This window comes from Danio rerio, chromosome 6 (genome assembly GCF_052040795.2).
Source record: "Danio rerio strain M-AB ecotype USA chromosome 6, GRCz13ab, whole genome shotgun sequence".
NCBI classification, from domain to species: domain Eukaryota; kingdom Metazoa; phylum Chordata; class Actinopteri; order Cypriniformes; family Danionidae; genus Danio; species Danio rerio.
Genome location: NC_141026.1, coordinates 26,248,291 through 26,268,987, shown reverse-complemented (window position 1 = coordinate 26,268,987; position 20,697 = coordinate 26,248,291). Strand labels below are relative to the sequence as shown.

Here is a 20,697-nt window from a genome sequence, read left to right as displayed (position 1 = left end):
TTTATATATATATATATATATATATATATATATATATATATATATATATATATATATATATATATATATATTAGGGATGTAACGGTATCAGAATTTCACGGTACGGTGATACCTCGGTATGAATGTCACGGTACGGTATTTATTGAATCATTTACAGGAAAAAACAAAACTTATGAAAATACTCCAAAAAAGTGCCAAAAGTGTCAATGACATACAAATTAGTCATCTATCTGTAAGCTTTGAAACAGGAACTTCAATTTTAATAACAAAAAAATATTAAACCATGTAAAAAAATTAAGTTTCAATTTAGTAGTGTTGAAAACTCAACACATTCAACATTTAATCACTCACTCACTTAGATAGAGATGGGTTTAAAGGAAAATTATCATATAAATATAATCTGGTAAAAGCTGGTATCTCTGGGTATTTACAATGTCCCCTGCAACAGAAAAAAAAAAACCTCTCATTTGGGACTGAGGTTTCTGGGACAAGAGAGATATGACTTGGCTCAGGTTGACAGCAGTGGGTAACGTTGTGCATTGTCTTTCCCCCACTTGAGAGGACAAACCATGAGTGAGATAGAGATCTCATGTCTGCATCAATCTGAACAGTGTGCTGTGTTTCTGCAGTCCCCATGACTGATTATTAGTCGTATTCCCCAACTTGCAGGCACGTGCACACACAGGGCTCAACCTGTGCAGTGCACATGCCCTTTTTAGTCTTGGATAGAAAGTTCCCTTCCAAAATGATCAAAAGTGCCCCCGCGACGCGACATACCCTCTGTCCCCGCTTTACAGTACGCGCGCGACAACACAGCTGATAAGAACTCGCGCGACAACACCACTATTCAGTACGCGCGCGGCGACAACACCCGCTTTAGGGTTTTCCAGCTCTTTTTGATCCCCGCTTCTAGCAGCACACTCCATTTCCGCATTACTGGATCTGTAGCGACAACAGAAAGCAAGGGATTATGGCCAAGCCTGGGCTGATGGGAATTGTAGTTTCCGGTACCTCCCGTTCGCTTCATTCGCCTGAGCAAATTTTCTCAGAAGACCTATAGTTTTACTGAGTCATGCGACTACGGTAATATCGAAAACAATTAATATTGCGGTATGACGGTATTTACAATACCGTTACATCCCTATATATATATATGCCCTTCAGGGCATTTTCCTCTCTATGTCAACATCAACGTTTGTCATCAGACTTTATGATAAATAGTTACACTATGGGATTCCTAACATCTTCTGCATATCTAGTGTCATCCTATTGCTTTTTACCCAGAACTATCTGGCTGGTGCAACTTTTTCTGAAGTGAACATCGAGGGCCAAATTTTTCCTTATTGGTTTTCCCAGGTATTCTTTCCTCAATATTTGATTAGAAAAGTATGACAACAATTAATTTTTTTTTGTATAAAATCGTGTTGTACCTACTACCTACATATTGTGACACATTTTGCCCCTGGTCTTTGATCTGTAAGTAGCTGGTATTCTCCTCATTAAGCAGAGTTGCATGGCTGATCACGGAATTTAGACTGTAGAGTTATTGCTTTTTCCGTAGATTGAGTGGTGTGTTACCGCTGGTGTGGTTCATTGTTTTCTGTTGTAGACCTTGAAAGGTCAAATATATTAAACTTCCAGTTTAATATAACTATAAGTATTCCACCCTGTGGTTGACTTCCGAAATAATGTAAACATGTTGACTCTTAGCACATTGAAAACTTTGTTGGTTAAAGAGCTATGATGTCAACCAATAGTGTGAGTTTGAGGAAGAACTACCTGTTTACCCAAACACGGTCATATAAGGGAGGCATACAGACAAACATGGACAGGCAAAACCCATGAAGAGACACTAAGAGTTTGTTAGCACATAGACCAGGGAGGTCAAACTCAATTCCTGGAGGGCTGCAGCCCTGCACAGTTTGGTTCCAACCCTAATTAAACACACCTGATCAAACTAATTGAGTCCTTCAGGCTTGTTTGAAACCTTCAAGTAAATATGTTGGAGCAGGGTTGAAAATAAACTGCAGGGCTGCAGCCCTCCAGGAATTGAGTTTGACATCCCTGACAAATGGAGTTTGACATCCCTGACATAGACCAAGGTTAATAAAAGGTTGTCAAATTTACAATTTAACAGACCCTACTTCTAAATATTGACAAAATCACATTGTACAGATATTTGCAATGCATTTAGAATGTGCTTTTATACACATATTGGAAGCAAATAGCAACTTACTGATGATCGTGCACCACATGTGTTGATTTTTGTTATTCAGATGGTTTCTAAAAGGAGAACGTTTTTCCTTTAGGTACCACCTGCAAGTGACCAGCAAATGTAGGAAATAATAGTTCATGGTGATCAAATGTATTTTTAATAGCTATTACTAAGTAAAAAAGACCAAACCCTTTCATACAGTTTGTAGCATGGAAACACACCTGAATTCAGTAGGACAGAATGTCAACGCAGGATCCCATTTTAATTCCATAGGTTAGCTACATTCAAACCAAATGAGTATGAATTGTTTTTCCAAACAGAAAGACTTTACTCTTCCAAATGAGTACAAAAGGATCAAACTCATAGGAAATTGTAGCTCATCTTCCTCATAATAGGTGGACCAAAAAGACAAAGGGAGTATCTGCAGCAGTTCATTCAGCTTTATTTGTATAGCACTTTTACAATGTAGATTGTGTCAAAGCAGCTTCACATAAATGGTCATAGTAACTGGAACAGGGTAGTTCAGTTTTTAGTGTTTAAGTTCAGTTCAGTTCAGTTTAGCTTAGTTCAGTGTGATTTAGGCCCCGTTTACACTAGTGCGTTTTAGTTTTAAAACGGCGTTTTAGAATGAAAACGATCCGCGTCCACACTCGCGTTTTACCCAGCGTTTCTGAACAGCTCTCCGTCCACACCACTGAAAACGCACATCACGTGACCACACACACACACTTTGGCAATCGCTGGAGGCTGGAGCCCATCTACCCAGATGAGAGCTCTTCTAGTCGGACTTCTCATCAAGCATCTCCCGCTGGATCTAATCTCACTATATTTGCTAAACGTGATATTTCATTCATGTTGTTGTCTTTATCTAACGACATATTCCCTGACTTTGGTCATTGGAATCTATTACTTGTTCTCAGGTAACGTGTTTTGGCTGAGCGCAAAGATAAGTTAATGATTAATGTAAGCACGTAGCATTCTGTATATTGACTGATCGCTTGCCTTTATTTCCTATAATGTATAAACTTATTGTATATTATACTTTTATAATGGCCATTATCGATAATTAAAACTGATATTCAGCAAAAGAGAGGGTATGTTTCGTATTTTCACTGAAATTGAAAGGAGGCAGTTGTTACCGGCTCCGTTTTGTTATAAATATCCACACAGTGAAGATGACGCTCATGCAGCACGACGCCTCAACATTTCTGCTGTCTGTTTAGTTGTTAATATTAAAATAAAAATAGGCAGTTCCTTATATCAAGTTTACATTTTATTGTTGAGAAAGTGAAACAACGTAGCCAAGGTGATGTGAATGAAGTTATAAAGTACACTGTTCCCTGTGAAGATTGACACGTGTCCTCGGTATGTTTTCCATATCAAACTGAGAAGAAGAGATGCAGCCTTGATCAAACTTGCGAAGTCTGAACTTACACGGAGAAGATTCAGGACTGAACTGTGTGTTAGGCTACTTAATATTGAGGAAAAGCCCCAATCAGAGAGGCGAATGTCTGCAGCCCCGCCTCCGTTTTCAGATGTCTCCGTCTTTACCCATCCACACTGAGACGGAGCAGCAGCGTTTTAGAATGAAAACGGCCTCTCCAGCGTTTTCGAAACGCTCCGTTTTCGGCGCTCGAGAACTCCGGCGTAGTGTGGACGGATGGCGTAACCGTAGCAAAACTTATGCGTTTTCAAACTAAAACGCATTAGTGTAAACGGGGCCTTAATCATTACTGAGAGTTCAAACTCTGAAGAGCAAATTCATCGATGCGTAGCTCTACCAATCCTGAACCATGCGAGCCAGTGGCGACACACTTGTTTAAAGTTGTCTTTAAACAAGATGTTTTTAGTATTCGGAGAACACTAGCTGATGTTTTTGCAAAAAACCTGGCTTTAGAAAAAATACAAAAGACACAGCACCGAAAAGCTTTAATTTGCACAGACCTCAAACGGAGAATAACCAGATCAACCTCTTTCTGCTGGATTCCAGGTCATATGACACTTTCTGGTAATGAACTGGCAGGTGAGGCTACAAAATCACTTATCAGCTTAAGAAAACTGTTTCAGTCACAAGACCACTAAAGTGTTAGGAAGTCCTGTAAAACAGCTCTCGAGTTCAGTGTGAATGTTTTGTTGATCTGAAGTAGTTTAAAGCCTGAAAAAATAGCCCTGATATTCTCAACAAAACTGATGTGGAAAACAGCAATATCATTAAGTCACCACAATACAGTTAGATGCCTTTCCAGTCCACAAATTAGCATTTTTTTCTACGGATTTACTGTATCAATAAAGCCCAATTTATACTTTTTTGGTTGAGTGAACATAGTCAGCAGCATGCACATACTGTAGCTGATGGCATAACAAGCATTTAATCTGCTGTGTTCTGTCTGCATTGCTCTGTGTTACTATTTCTGAAACAATACTTTGCAGTGGGTTTTATTTAATGGATAGAAATAATTTAATAACTTTATGAAAAAAGGAGTAGGACGATTCAAAGTGAATAAAAGTTCAAAAGTGAGACCTCCCTTCTATTTTTAAAAACTTTTCTTTGATTTTACTACAAACTTAACATAAATCTTGCGAGTTGTGGATTTATTCAAAATAAATACTTCAAGAGTTTACAATGATGATTGATTATAAAGCTTGATTGGCATGCTGTCCCGGGAGAGAGCCCTGAGCTCATAAGATCCTCTAGTCCGGGGCTCCCTCCAGTTTGCAAGGCGAAAGGGGAGTTTGAGGTTAGGTAGATCTCAAGAACTCCCCTGATGTAGTAGCTAGTGAACAGATAATGACTGCTCTTAAGAATTACTTACTAGGAGCATGTCTATGGTGCTAATTTGGATTAGGCAATTATCTTAAGGTGCATGTTTTTGGACGGTGGGAGGAACCCGGGGGAAACCCATGTGAGCACAGGGAGAACGTGTAAACTCCGCACAGAGACGTCAGCTGGCTTTGTAAGGACTAGAACCAGTGGCTTTCTTGCTGTGAGGCAACAGTGCTAACCACTAGGGCACCGTGCCACCCATCTAGAAAAGGAGGAGTAGGGGTGGAAGGGGGGATTCTTCAAATCGAAGATGGCTGTTATAGGGAACTTAGGGTATTTATAGTGGCTTAGGAATCTTCTGATTGGTGAATCATAAATTGAATAATGCGGGACTGGCTGCAAGCAATCATGAGCACGTGATCTTCTCAAAATTAGTTTATAAATAAACTTCAAAAAATGTATTAATTGCTTACCAGAGCATTTCTGCACAGGGCAAGTGGCATTCAGACTTGCATGTGTCGTTAACCAATTATGCTAAATTAGATGCTACGTGTAATGTTGTGTAAATACGTTACCTGGATTTCTTTTTTTAAAAACAGCCTAAGCAAAATCTGACCTGAACAAGTAGTTTTCTGCCCAATACTTCAATTTAGCATTACATTCAAATGCTTTTATCAGCATTCTAACTACAAACATCAATTTCTTTCCAATTTATATTTTTGAATTTTATCAACACTTCCTGAGGCCTGTTGCGCAAAACAAGTTGAACAAACTCTGGGTTACAGAGTAAAAGTAGAGTTGACAAAACCTAAGAAATCCAACCTGGTTAAGATTAAGTAAGAGGTTCCACAACACTTGATTTTAATGTTCTGCCAGGTTTAACCCTTTAGATTAACTATAAAACACATTCAGCTGAAAGTATGACCTGCAACAAACAGCCAATCACACATGAGTCAATAGGCTCGTTTGAGGTGCGCATCGCCTTGATTGCATTGTAGACGAGAACGTCACCAGTGGCCGAGATCGCTTTTGCGTTTTTTATCGCGGATGAATGATCTCATGAAAAAATACTATGGTGATTTTAAATATTAAAATGTAAATATTAAAGCATTTTTTAAACATGTTTTTTCAGTATTGTTTTTTTTATAGCTGTTGTGATACCAGAGCAATTATAGAATTTAAATAGGTTATAATATGGTTCAAAAACACTATTGTATTCCTATAAATTATTATAGTATTTTTTAATGTGGGAGTGGATGCAATTGAAATATCACTGTTTTTACAAAAAGATGGTCACAATCAAAGAAGATGAACAGTTCATTACTTAAAAGGGTGTATTTAAAATGTAAATCTGTATATTCAACAAATGTTAAAAGAACGACAAAATAAACTGCTTCTACAGCAAGAAAACTTTCAAGAAATCTCATTTGGCTACATTATAAAATAAGTAGCTATAGCAAGATGCTTTTGAGTGACAGGTCATGACAAATGTTTGTTTGACATAAATACATTTTTAAGGGTTTTATTATATTGACATGCTAATTAGGCCTATATAATCTGCTTTTACTCTAGCCAGACTAAAATAAACAGCCTAAGACTTTCTCCAGAATAAAAACTATTAGACTAGAAAATACTGTGAAAACCGCAGTAAAAACAAGATAGAGAATATCTTGAGGCGAAAGCAACTCGGACACATTTCTAACTGGCATGCATCTTGCGGTGATCACCGGTGATCGATTCTGCGCAGATTTTGGCCATCTCAAACAAGCCTAATTTGATTCAGTTCTTACTAGTCACCAATTCACTGCTCTGTTGAAGATTAAGAGAAATCGTTATAAAAAATAATGAATTTAAACACATCTGCAAGGCAGAGATAAACATTGTTGATGCAGCAAAAGTTTGTGAAATCAACTTTAACAATACAAACAGTGTTTTTGAGCTACTGACATTTGGCCTATAATGTTACTGAGAAATCTGAAAACCTTAGAAACTCATGTTTTCAGCGTAGCTAGTTTACTAGTTTGCATGTAAACACATTTTGCACATTTTGTTCATGTTAATACAAATTTTTCTCTGCTTGACTGAAAGTTTGTCATTTGTGACTGTTCACTTCTGCACATTAAGTGGGGTTGTTTTCTAAAAACAAATTCAAATTCTACTGAAGGTCACATTACTTGTACCCCACCAACATTTTTAAGTAGACTTGGGGTTGATTTTTTTCAGCCCACAAACCAATCTAACCAATTCCGACGCAGATGGATTTTGGTCTATGCCACAAACTCTAGTGATGATCACTTTAGGACATTATTAATCTGAGCTGAAGTCTGTAATTTTATGGCCACCCCAGCTGTATCCGTTATGTGACTGAATTAAAGAATACAATTCATTTTTGATTTTCTGCTGTAGAGAAACCCGGCAAACCTCATGTGATCTGGCCCACACTAAGACTCTGTCGAGCTGTTCTGGCATCAGTGTGATCTGGCTCAGGGGACTGAAGGTAAAACTCATTAGTCTAACCATTAGAGAGTACATTACCTCACTCATTGACTCATTTCATTAATCTCCCAGAAGATTTTGCTCAGGCACTGGTGATTGCACCATGCAAGACACTTACGGTAGAAGTAACACCTCTTAACAGCTTAAATTGCAGCTAAACTTCAAAGCACTATCTGAAAGCAGCTTTCCTGTCTTGCCTCAATATTTAACTCAGCCAAGTGTAACGTACTGATCTTATGGATTCAAGAGCAGCAACATATACTCGACTAACAACGTTTTTTTTTTTTAGAATCAGAACCAGTTTTGTTAAAAAAATCTGGAATTTGAACGTAATTAAAATGTCGCCTATGAAATAAATACAGTAATGTTAAAAGCAAATATTGGTAAGCAAAGAAACATAAGAACATAAGCAAAATATTGCCAGGAATTATTTAAATGTCCATGTAATAACCTTTTAAAACATTTAATACATTTTATTTTAGCACAATGCTAAGCAATTGAAAACATCCTGCAGAGTTTCAAATCGTAAAGTTATTTCCGGAGTTCATGGTTGTTATTTGCACAGACTTGGTATATGCATCATGTCGAGAAGATGAATCGTGATCTGTAAGGGAAAATGCTTTGTTCCTCACTACTTCAGAAGGTTGAGAGTCAATGGTTAAAGTTAATTTTTACACCACAGCAGTGAAGCCCCAAACATGCATTGTGTCCAGATCGTTTACTAATTGATTAATGCATACAATATGGGATTCATAGGATGATTCTTATTGAAGGAAGAATTATCAACACTGTTGTATATTTTATTGAAGAATGCTTGCTTGTTGGACTTTTGATTAATTTGAATCTGCAAAATCAGAATTCTATAACTACTATAACTGGTAATTGGGATAACTACTGGAACATGCAGAAATCTGCATATTTTTGGCCCATCATTTAGTCTATTTATTTACTTGTGTAAAAGTGTGTAAATTAATATTTATTCAGGTTTTAAATTAATTTCAGTAATATTATAGACTAATATGAAAATGTTCATATGATTTATTACAATATAGTTTGTAAAGTAATATTTTCTGTCTTTTAGTAGACATATTATATGAGAGAATTGCTTTGTTTACCAAATATGTGGATCTAACTGGATTTGCATTGTAAACATTAAATAGAAGTAAAAAGGTATTATTCTTTATTTCATATATTAAGTTTTTAGTAAGATGCTCCCAAAATCTTTTCGCATAAATCTGCAGATTTTGTACAAAATTCTGTGCAGAAATAGCAAAACATATCTGCAGATTCTGTCTGGCCCTACTGTACATATTGTTCATTTTGGTCATTCTCATACTGACATAATATTTGCATTAAGCATTTATTGAGATATTTGAATGAAGCTTTGCATGTCTGCCATCATATTTTATGAAATTATTATAAATAATATATTCAGTTGAAGTCAGAATTATTATCCCCCCTGAATTACCCCCCCCCCCCCCCTGTTTATTATTTGTTTCCCCAAATTCTGTTTACTGGACAGATAATTGTCTTTCAACACATTTCTAAACATAATAGTTTTAATAACTCATTTCTAATGACTGATTTATTTTATTTTTGCCATGATGACAGTAAATAATATCTTACTAGATACTTTTCAAGACACTTCTATACAGCTTAAAGCGACATTTAAAGGCTTAACTCAGTTAATTAGGGTAACTGGGCAGGTTAGGGTAATTGGGCAAGTTATTGTATAACAATGGTTTGTTCTGTAGACAGTCGAATGAAAAATTAGCTTAAAGGGGCGAATAATTTTGTCCTAAACTTTTTTTTATTTTTAAAAAAAAAATAAAAACTGCTTTTATTCTAGCCGAAATAAATAAATAAGACTTTCTCCAGAAGAAAAAAAATATTCAGACATACTGTGATATCAGACATACTGTGAAAATGTCCTTGCTCTGTTAAACATCATTTAGTAAATATTTTAAAAAGAAAAAAAGAATTCAAAGGTGTGCTAATAATTCTGACTTTAACTGTATTAAAGACATTGAAAAATCTAAGAAGATGTCAAATACAGTATTTATTGAGGTTACAACCTGATGTGCCAGGTGTTTGTGTCATCTTGGATGTCAGTTGTGGACCTTGGAGAGATTTGCAGAAAGCTTATTTAAAAGGTAATAATGATGAACAGGGTCACTCGCTGAGAGCTGGTTAATTAGGTGTCAGTAATGAATGCTTCATTCATGTTATTGCCTATGGAAAGGCAGAAAAAAGAAAACCTCACCGACTCATTGGCTAGGGATGTAAGCGGTTGCCAAGCAACACACACACACAGTAGTTAATAAAGTAACAAAATAGGTTCAGCACCTAAACCAATAGTGTAAAGCATGATGTGTGGGTAGAGATGAGCGTCCTTTGTTTTTAATAATTTATGGATGAGAAGTTTTGGTTGTTCAAAAAACAAATAAAACTAATGGATTGTGTTAACACTTGGCATATTGATTTAATTAAAAGCACAAAACAAACAGGCCATAAAACATTTTCTGTACATAAAAAATATTGTATTTTCCAACTCATGCTCTGACAGGAGCCATGGCAAGTGGATTTATGGGTGAGTTTTATTGTTGTGGCATCTTACATCGTCTACACACAGTTTTTGTTGCCTAATGCTTCAGCAGATAGAAGCTGTTTACAGTTCATCTTAAAGTCAGAAATGGGTCTATTGAAAGAGACATTAGTTATGTCATATCTAATTTAGACAGTGTCAATGATTATAGCAAGTTCTGTTGTTTTTAGTTATATGTTGCTCTTGGCATAGCTCTCCATCTTACCGTGTGTGTGTGTGTGTGTGTGTGTGTGTGTGTGTGTGTGTGTGTGTGTGTGTGTGTGTGTGTGTGTGTGTGTGCGTGTGTGTGTGTGTGAATGCGAATGCGAATGCTAGTGTATGTCGGTGTTTTTCAGTGCTGGGTTGCGGCTGGAAGGTAAGGAAGATCCGCTGTTTAAAACATATGCCGGAATAGTTGGTGGTTCATTCCAATGTGGTGACCCCTGATAAATAAGGAACTAAGCCGTAGGAAAATGAATGAATGAATGAAAGTGTGTGTGTGTGTGTGTGTGTAACTGTGTGTTATCACAAATCTTTACCGGTTCTGATCACATTACTGTTTTTAAGTCATGGATTAGCCAAAAACAGGAGGAGACAAATGTCATTTGCTTTCAGTTTCAACAGTAACGAAAGAAACTTTTGGTTTTAACAAACAGAACTTAGAACCTGTAATTTTAAGAGAATTAAAATCAAGAAATGGGTGGCGCAGTGGATAGCACGTTCACCTTACAGCAAGGTCACTGGTTCGAGCCTGGGCTAGGTCAGTTGGCATTTCTGTATGCATGGTGTCCCCGTGTTCGCGGGGGTTTCCTCTGGGTGCTCTGGTTTCCCCCACAAGTCCAAAGACGTGGTACATTGGGTATGCTAAAATTGACCGTGATGTGTGTGTGTGTGTGTGTGTGTGTGTGTGTGTGTGTGTGTGTGTGTGTGTGTGTGTGTGTGTGTGTGTGTGTGTGAATGAGTATGTATGTGTTTCCCAGTGATGAGTTGCAGCTGGAAGGGCATCCACTGTGTGAAACAAAGTGTAAGTTGGCGGTTCATTCCGCTGTGGCAACCCCAGATTTCTATCAGCATATGTTTTATGCTGTTTAACAGATGAGGTGGTGCTGGCATGCCTTACTATCTCTGGAAATTAGTTCAGAATCTGAGCTAGTGTTGTGTATTAGCATGACTGAGAATAACCTCAGCTCTCACAATTCTCAGTCCCTAAAGCTTTATCGTCTGTCACGGTTGTGTTTTGACAACTAGATTACACAAATGACTGACTTATTGGGCGAATACGAGTCCCAAATGAATCTGAAAGGATTTTAAGCTTAAAAAAACATGTAAGTGATTTATACTCACATTAAATCAGAAGTGAGACAGAATATTTGGACTTTGCCTCTACTTTATGACTTCTTGTTTTATTAAACCATTTCATCTGGAGTACTTTCTGTCCCCCTTCCTGCTTGGTTGCCTAGTGATCTATAAACCCAGACTTGAGCCCCTGTCTTAGTTTTCTCTGTAAAGCCACACTCTTAGTTTCATGTTGTTTTTGTAGTTTTAGTGCTACAATTAGTCATTTATTGACAGCATTCAGACTTAACAATTACAAGCTTCTTACGTCTCTCTGTGCAGATCTTGACTTTGAAAGGTTTAGAGATTTACTGCAAAGCATACATTTTTGCAGATACTTTTACAAATAACAGTAGGTTCTACAGGAAAATCTTGCAAAGAAATTTATCCAAACATCCAATCAGTAATTTGTAAACTCTGTGCACAAATGTCTTCACATTAGCACTTGGGATTTGCACTATTAAGAAAAGACTTTTCATGTTTCAGAACAGTATAATTCAGTTCAATTCACCTTTATTTGTATAGCGCTTTTTAAAATGTAGATTGTGTCAAAGCAGCTTCACATAGAAGATCATAGTAAATTGAAAGTGTAGTTAAAGTGTAGTTCAGAGTTTAAGTTCAGTTCAGCTCAAGTTCAGTGTGGTTTAATAGTCACTACAGAGAGTCCAAACACTGAAGAGCAATCCATCGATGTGCAGCTCTACAGATCCCGAACCATGCAAGCCAGTGGCAACAGCGGCAAGGAAAATACTTCACCAATTGTTGAAAATAAAGAATTTAAAAAACTCGCGAGAAACCAGGATCAGTTGGGCACGACCATTTCCAAAGCTGGACCTCACCGAAGACTTGTCTGTCCCTGGAGCGTCACAGGAATCAGTATCATATTCTCTTGACTCCTCCATGAACACTACAGCAGCTGCTCAGGATACGGCCTGGTCCAGGATATGGAAACCTTGGGATCATCTCGTTGCTGGTCTAGGATCGAATTAGTAGTGCTGCATAGTCTGAATTGTAACAGTTGAATTGTTACTTTTCTGATCTGGCTTTTTGTCAATAAAGTTGACTTTTTTGTCTTTTTAAGCTCTTTCTAATTTAAATTTAAACATTAAAAAGATGAAGAGAACTAAGAACTTTCACACTGTTCTGTCTACAGCCGCTTCTCAAACACTGTGCAAGAACAGAACTGAGTTGTTTTACAAGTTTTATTGTGCCTAAATGGTCAGATGCACAAATGATGTTAAAATACCATTAAGGTAGAAATCCACTGAAAAATCCACCAATTTGTATTTTTTAATACCAGGGGTGACCAACCCTGTTTCTGGAGATGTACCTTTCTGCATATTTCAGTTGCTATCCATATCAAACACACCTGCCTGTAATTAGCAAGTGCTGTTCATCTCCTAAATAATTAGTTTAGGTGTGTACCAATTGTATATATTTGTGTTTATACAATAGTTCTGTAAGGTTCTCGATTCTGATAGGCTAATAGCCATGCGATATTGCCATAATAACAACACTCGTACAGCCTCCTCAACCTTGTGGATTAAACTGCGGTCATGCTGGACTTTTCTCCCTATAGACTTCCATGCATAAGCACATAAATGCGTCAGACCGGTTCAGTTATTTAATGTCTAATAATCTTGTTTAATCCCGCTCCTTTTTGCGGTGCCGTATGAAAGAATTTCACATGCACAAACTCTAATGTGACCACAGCTTTACTCCGTCCACATAGAGTGACAGCAGGTGAATAAACTTCATGACAAATAATGTAGCTGTTGGACAACATAATGTACTTTTGAGGCTTTTTAGCCGAGAATATAGTTCTTTAGATTGCATCTATGCAGTTTATTTATAAGGATAGTGCCTATTTTAAATATTTATAATTTCGAAGAGACAGCGTGTCGGCGGCCATTAGCCATTAGCCATTAGACGTTGTTCGTCCACAAGATGGTGACAGAGATCGTATAATAAGCACTTAAAAGAGAAAAACTGAAAAACTTTTTCTAAGTCGATTTCTCTCTTTTGTGTTGTAGTGCTGTATTTATACAATATAACTGTAGTGCTGGCCACTCTTTGTATAACCCTAAGTTATGTTTTGCTTGGTCATCTGTTTCTACAGAGTCTCCTGTTGTCGTTTCTGCAGATTAGTTCAGTAAAAAGAAAGAAGAAATGCCTTACTTATCGCAAACGCAACTGTAATCTGGTTGTGTTAGTGCTGCTTTGGCTTTTTTTGGGGTTAATTATTCCCGATTGCAACAGAAAAATTCTGGGAGATATCTCTGTAGACTGATAGCATTTCATACCGTTCAGCCTTATAATCTTAAAATGTGAGCAAAATCACCTGTTTTGTCATCACTTTTTCTATTATGCTAGATAATCATTCAAATACTAGCTCTAAAGTGACGTTCATGCAGCAACAGTTTCTGCTGTTCTGATGTCAGCTGCAGATGTGAAGGAATGGCGGAAGAAAGTAGTTTTTCATACAAAAGGATTTTTAGACTCTTCATGTTTGATTTTCTTTTTCATATACACCAGTATGCCATCGGACTGTTGTATATATGCAATATCACACTCTAGCAGTGCGATTTGGCTGTATATTAGCACTGCTAAGACAATAAGCCACTCTGCCCGCTGCCTCGTGCCAAAGCACGCCTCCCACCAGTGCTGATATACAGCCATATTGTACTGCTATGAGTTTTGCTGAGTGATTGCAGTGTGCAAGCATATAAAAAGTTGCTAGGCAATGGCGAAATTGACCCCTCCAGCTGCTTATACAAGAGACTGTAATAAATTTAACACCTCACACAGATAAGAGCTGCTTTATGTCCAAAATAAACATACTTTCTAATATAGACTAGTATAGTTTCATTCTCAAATGGCACTTTCAAAGACACTCATTTATCTGCGACTGCCTGATGTATATTGCACAAAAAAAAACAAAAAAAAAAACTGAAAACACTTTCTCAGTCTGGCAAGCTCTACTTTTGGTTAACCATTCGCAAGTTCCAGGTGTACATTATTCTTTTTAAGCCGTGTTTATAAGGTACAGTGCGTGTTCTGAGGGTTAAAATAATGTTTTGTTGTAAACAACGCTTGTAGAAAAGCTGGAGATTCCATATACAGTTTTGGCTATCGCTTATTTTCATGGCAGTTGGGATCATGCAAAAAGTAATGCAGTCTCAGAAACATTTGAGGAAATAAAGACCGTAGGGATTTTCCAAGAATATGTTTCTCAGATGTTGTCGTGCTTCTGTGGTTTATGCCAACCTGCGTATGGTGAATGGTAAGCTTTTGAGGTTAAACTGGTTTGTGATCCTGTTCCAAATAATGTCCTTGATATCTGATATCCAATCAGAGCCAAATGATCAGCATTTCCCTGTTTTTTGAGTATTGTTTTCCCCTGGAATTTTTGTTGTTAGAACTTCCTTTTACACTGTGAATAGAATTATATGACAAAATATCATGACAACAAATGTTTTTTTTTGTTAATAATTTTTAACATTAATTTGTATGTTAAAAAAAACTTGCTTTGTTAAACATAACTTGAGAAAATAAAATTGAATAATTAGCAAGGTTGGATATATATGATACACTAGAATAAACAAGCTTCCATATAGTATGTAGGATCAGTATGATTTGACTTTTTTCAGTTTAATTTTAAGTTCAGTTTTATACAGTCTTTTATTTGCTATTATAATGTGGTTTGAATGGCTTTATTTCATTTCTGAAACATGGACTGTATTATAAAGCGAAGACAGAACAAATTTTTCATGTGCAAGTGTTAATTATTAAGTGCTATGTTCGGTATACTATATACCATACCAAAATACCATTAAAATAAACTTAACTAGGTTACATAAAAAAATGTAAACAGAACAATGTGCAAAAAAAGTTGAATAACTCTTAAAAGAATGTCTTACCTTAAAAAGGTGAACATTATTACCATTATTTATTTTTGTGTTAATATGGTCCAAATTTATTCTTTTGGGGGTACTGTCCCAGTGAGATTTATCCCTAAAGATATTTTGTAAAGTAAAGTAAAGTGCAATGTGCAATATACAGTAAAGAATGTCCATTTTTTCATATATATATATATATATATATATATATATATATATATATATATATATATATATATATATATATATATATATATATATATATATATATATATATATATATATATATACTTTGCTGTATTGATGTAATATATTCATGTGATAATGAGGCAAGCTGAACGAACAGCATTCAAACACTTAAGTAGTGTTGCATGATATGAGAAAGCTACAACATTCTAATTTTAAAATATTATATATTAGAAAGAAAATGGTGACATGGTGGCTCACGGTCGCCTGACAGCAAGAAGGTTACTGATTCAACTCCTTGGCATTTCTGTGTGGAGTTTGCATGTTCTCCCAGTGGTTGTATGGGTTTCCTCCAGATGCTCCGGTCTCCCCCACAGTCCAAAGACATGCAGTTTAGGTGAACCGAATAAACTAACTTGGTCGTAATATATGCATGTGAATGAGTGTGTATGGATGTTTCCCAGTACTGGGTTGCAGCTGAAAGGGCATCTTCTGTGTAAAACAAATGCTGGATAATTTGGCAGTTTATTTTGCTGTAGCGACTCCCGATGAATAAAGGGACTAAGCTGAAATAAAATTAATTAAAATTAATAAATTCACTGACCATTACAATCAATACTCTTGCCGTCTCAAGCTGTAAGAGAATCTCCTGCTGGGCAACACTGACCCCTAGTGTTACATGCAGCAAATGCAATAATAATAATTATTCATTCTTTTATTCATTCATTTTCCTTTTGGCTTAGTCCCATTATTAATCTGGGGTCGGCACAGCGGAATGAACCACCAACTTATGCGGCATATGTTTTACACAGCAGATGCCTTCCAGCTGCAACCCATCACTGGGAAATATCCATACACACTCATTTACATACATATACTACAGACAATTTTAGCTTATCAAATTCACCTGTACCCCATGTATTTGGACTTGTGAGGGAAACCAGAGCACCTGGAGGAAACCCACGCAAACACTGGGTGAACGTGCAAACTCCACACAGAAATGCCAACTGAACTGGCGACATCGTTACCCACCGCATCACCCATAATAATAATTGTCAAAATAATAATCTAGTCATTCTCTTTTTAACCACATATGGACAATTAAAAATATATAAAAAATTTGAAATGTGTGTATTGACGTATTTACTTATTGAAACTCCCCTATTCTAAAGAGTAGACTATTTGTGGAATTTATTGTTTTGCTGGACCATAATTAATTATACATAACTAGTTTAACTTAATAAATTATATAAATAAAAAGCTAACTCTATTCAAAGGTGTTTATCTCATGCAATTAGCTGACTTCAGGTTGTTTACTAGTAGTTACAGTGTAATGCTGAACAATATATAGTTTGAGCATTGATTTAGCAATGTGTGTAATAACAACATCGCAGGATTAGATTATTCATCAAAGATTAAAATATAAAGATAATCTTAAATATTATTTTTACAATGATGGCCAATTGGCCAGTTTCTGTACTTGATACTGTTAGACTCTCCAGAAAAGCATAAAGCACTGTTATTTAACTTTTATTTTTGCTCTGTAGTATTTATCTATGCATGATTTTTTTTATTTTATGATAAAAAAAGGCTTGATTACCCCAGTCGTTCTAAATTAATGTAATCTTTCCTAAAAGTGCTATTTAAATAATCTGGTTAAAAAAAATTGTATTCATATTGCAATATACTGTATATCGCAGCAAAACCATATACTGCAATATCTGAATTTTCCAATATTGTGCCGCTATACTATAGTGTAATAATCACTTTTTTTTGAATGGTGCTTGTTGCAAGATGTGACACTGAATTCAAACATTTAGTTGAAGTTAAAACATTATCATGGAATTTCTATAATGGAACTATTCACTATGATGGCACACACTGCTTTTTCTGAGGTAAACTATTAATAAATGCAGGTAAATCTACAGGGGGAATAAATCTTAGCCTTGGCTGTGCAATGGCATTAACTAATCCTCTCCAACTGTTAGTTTACTGTGAGTGAGAGATGGTGAGGATGAGCAATAACCAACATTATTCCGCTATTAAAAATCTATAATAGTTGGAAGTACATTACAATAAAGTCAGTAGAAAGGTCCTGACTTCAGTGCTGACTTCTGTATTGCTCTGCAAACTTAAAGCACCACCCAAAATTTAAATATTAATGAATAGAAATTGAAAAAAAAAGGGTATACGACGTGAGAGCAATACTAGGGTGAGAAAATAATGACTGAATGTTCGTTTTTGAGTGAACTATCCCTTGAAGTAAACATTTTCCACATTAAATTTTATTAATTTCTTTTGTACAAGGTTGGTATAAAAGTAATCATTTAATTAAGTCTATATTTTAGGGAGTCAGTTAGTTAGTCCACACAAATTTTAGAGTTCCTATAGCCAATGGCTTTACCAGCAAATGTGCGGACAGTAAATTTTCTTTTTTTTTCTCTTCTAAATCTAATCAGTATCACAAGGTTGCTTTAACATCATGATAATGTAATACTTACAGTAGTTTATAATCAGAATACAGTCAGTTAAGCATTCTTTAACTTAACTGTTCAAGCATGAGTCGAGTTAAGTGAAATAAGTTTAAGTGGAAAGGGAAGCTGCTGAGCACATGAACAGCCATAAATAGCATGTTCATATTTTGAAGACTTGGCATTGCACAATAAGGGCCGTTGCGATGCTTCTTGTATGTGTGACCCAGCATCAGGCAGTGTAGATTATTGATGATTTTTAATGATTTGAAGCGATTAATAGAATGACATGACAGTTCACTGGAACTACTCATGCAGATTTATTGAAATCCATAGTAACTGAGCATTCAGTTATCAGTATTACGTAATGACTTGCGTATTAGGTGAATATTACCATAATATTGGCTGTTAATTAGTACTGATTAATGCCTTATTCAGCGTGACTACATTTCAGATTGCTTATTCCTTCCTCTTACCTAAAATTAACAGACTTTTCTAATTAGTAGAACACATTCTCATAGGAAATATGTACATCAGTGTAATTTTTTAAAATGGGAAATACTTTCCTTTAGGTAATTAATAATAATAATTAATTACATTTCTGGACACTCGAAGCGCTTTAAACATTTTTTGGGGGAAATCTGCTTATCCACCTCTATAGCATCCTCATGGATGACGCGACAGCAGCCATATTGCGCCAGACTGCACACCACACACACCAGCTGATTGGTGGAGAACACTGGGGTACATTTCGTGGGATGTTTCAGATGGTAAATCCACTAAAGGGCACTGTCTACATTGTTGCAAAACAGAAATACATTACTTAAAAATGTTTTGTTGAATATTTCAGATAAATGTCCATCTGTACGCAAGAGGTGAAGGATTGAGGAGGTCATACAGATCGCTCAGTCCAGTGAAATACTGCCCTAAACCCTTCTCTAAACTAGTGTGACCATTTGTTTTCGTTTTGAGACTTTCATCTGGCTGGGTTTTCTAAGTCTACTAAAATGTCCTGAATTCAGCTTTTTCTTTCTGTAGTCTTTGTAATGGACCCTTTTTACAAGCCTGTTATAACACGTTTAACGGTCATCAAAATCCTTGAAAGTTTTTAACATTTAGATAAAAAAAAAAAACTTATGAACATGTATACATATTTATAAATGCATTATATGATCTGCGCCAAATTACAAAAAACGAACTACAGCTAATGCAAGGTATTTTTAATGCAGCGTGTATGGGGCTGACATTAAATTTGACGTTATTATCTCCTCTGGCTGCCGTTATCAATCTCACACTATTTTTTTTCCTTTTTCTGAAAGGCTTGATAACACCATCGTGGCATTTTTCTTTTTTTTTCTTTTTTTTATTATTATTATTTTTTTTATTAGTATATGCAAAAATCATACAAATACAAGAAAACATCAACAGATAACAAATACAAAGCAACAAAACAAAAACAACAAAAACATCAACAATATAGTCAGGAACTGGTATGTGCGTGAGTGTGTGCGTGTGAGTGTGTGTATGCATGTAAAGGTAACTTGGTGGACAGGTCAGAGTACATACATTAGGAACAATAACAGTCAATAAATGAAGCAAGTGTCACAGATATAGATAAAACATATAGAAAGAAACCAGTCAGAGGTAGGGAGTAACAACAATGCTTATTAATGTATGATAGTAAATATGAGAGTAAAAAGAGAGAAAGGACAACAGTAATAACTGACAACAATAATAATAAATCACAAGTGCTACAACAACTACTACTACAGAAAGTTACTTATATTACAACTACTAATGCTTCTACTACAGCCACAACCACGACTACTACTACTACTACAATGTCTACTAATACTGATACTACTGCAACGACTACTACTACTGATACTACTATAGCGTTTGCTACAATTAATACAACAATGTCTACTGCGACTACTACTACTACTACTACTACTACTATTACCACTACTACTACTACTACAATCACTTTTAGTAAATGCCAATCACTGGCATTTTTCTTTTGTTATTTCAGCAAATAGGTCTGTAAAAAATATTTGTTGTACTCTCCCATTTACTGCACTCTAAGTTTACCCCGCTATGTCGCCTTCCGCTACTGAGAAAGCCAGGAATGTAAAAAGGATCTATTGCAGGGATCACCAAACTTGTTCCTGGAGCTCCAGAGTCCTGCAGATTTTAGCTCCAACCCTAATCAAACACACCTGAACAAGCTAATCAAGGTCTTACTTGGTATACTTGAAACACGCAGGTGTGTTGAAGCAAGTTGGCGCTAAACCCGGCAGGGCACTGGACCTTCAGGAACAAGATTGGTGACCCCTGGTCTGTTGCATGTGTTTTTACAATACTTTATACTTATTTCTTTAAGCCTGATTTGCTCTATTTTCACTCGGCTCTTCTTCTGACTGTGTGTTCTCAGCTGCAAGTTGTAGAGGTGTTTGTATTAGATGTGCTTATTGTCATACTATTATTTGTAACAGCTTTGCATTTTAGACGGTTTGGCGCCATCTTCTGACTAAATAATGCAGACTAGTCTATGTTTTGTGTTTGATTACTAAACAAAGACACTGTTAAGGTGTAAACATAGACACAGTTAAGGAGTAAACATAGACACGGTTAAGTGGGTTTGTGGTATTTGTTGGTGTTGTTCAAAGAACTGCACAGAATAATCCTTTATTCATATGTCCATGTAAATATGATTAGTGTAAAAAAGAAAAAAGTCATACTGACCC

At 36.0% G+C, this 20,697-nt stretch overlaps 1 protein-coding gene across 2 annotated transcripts in view; it reads left to right on the top strand.

The window, feature by feature from the left end:
- gng12b (guanine nucleotide binding protein (G protein), gamma 12b) overlaps window positions 1-20,697 on the top strand; it is a 164,380-nt gene that overhangs the window by 944 nt on the left and 142,739 nt on the right. Inside the window, exon 2 of one of the 2 annotated variants that reach the window (XM_087257204.1) lies at window positions 7,386-7,476. The exons of the other annotated variant lie outside the window; for it this stretch is intronic. The gene's annotated coding sequence lies outside the window, so the exon portion shown is untranslated. The remainder of the gene's footprint in view (window positions 1-7,385; window positions 7,477-20,697) is intronic. 2 annotated transcript variants of the gene reach the window in all.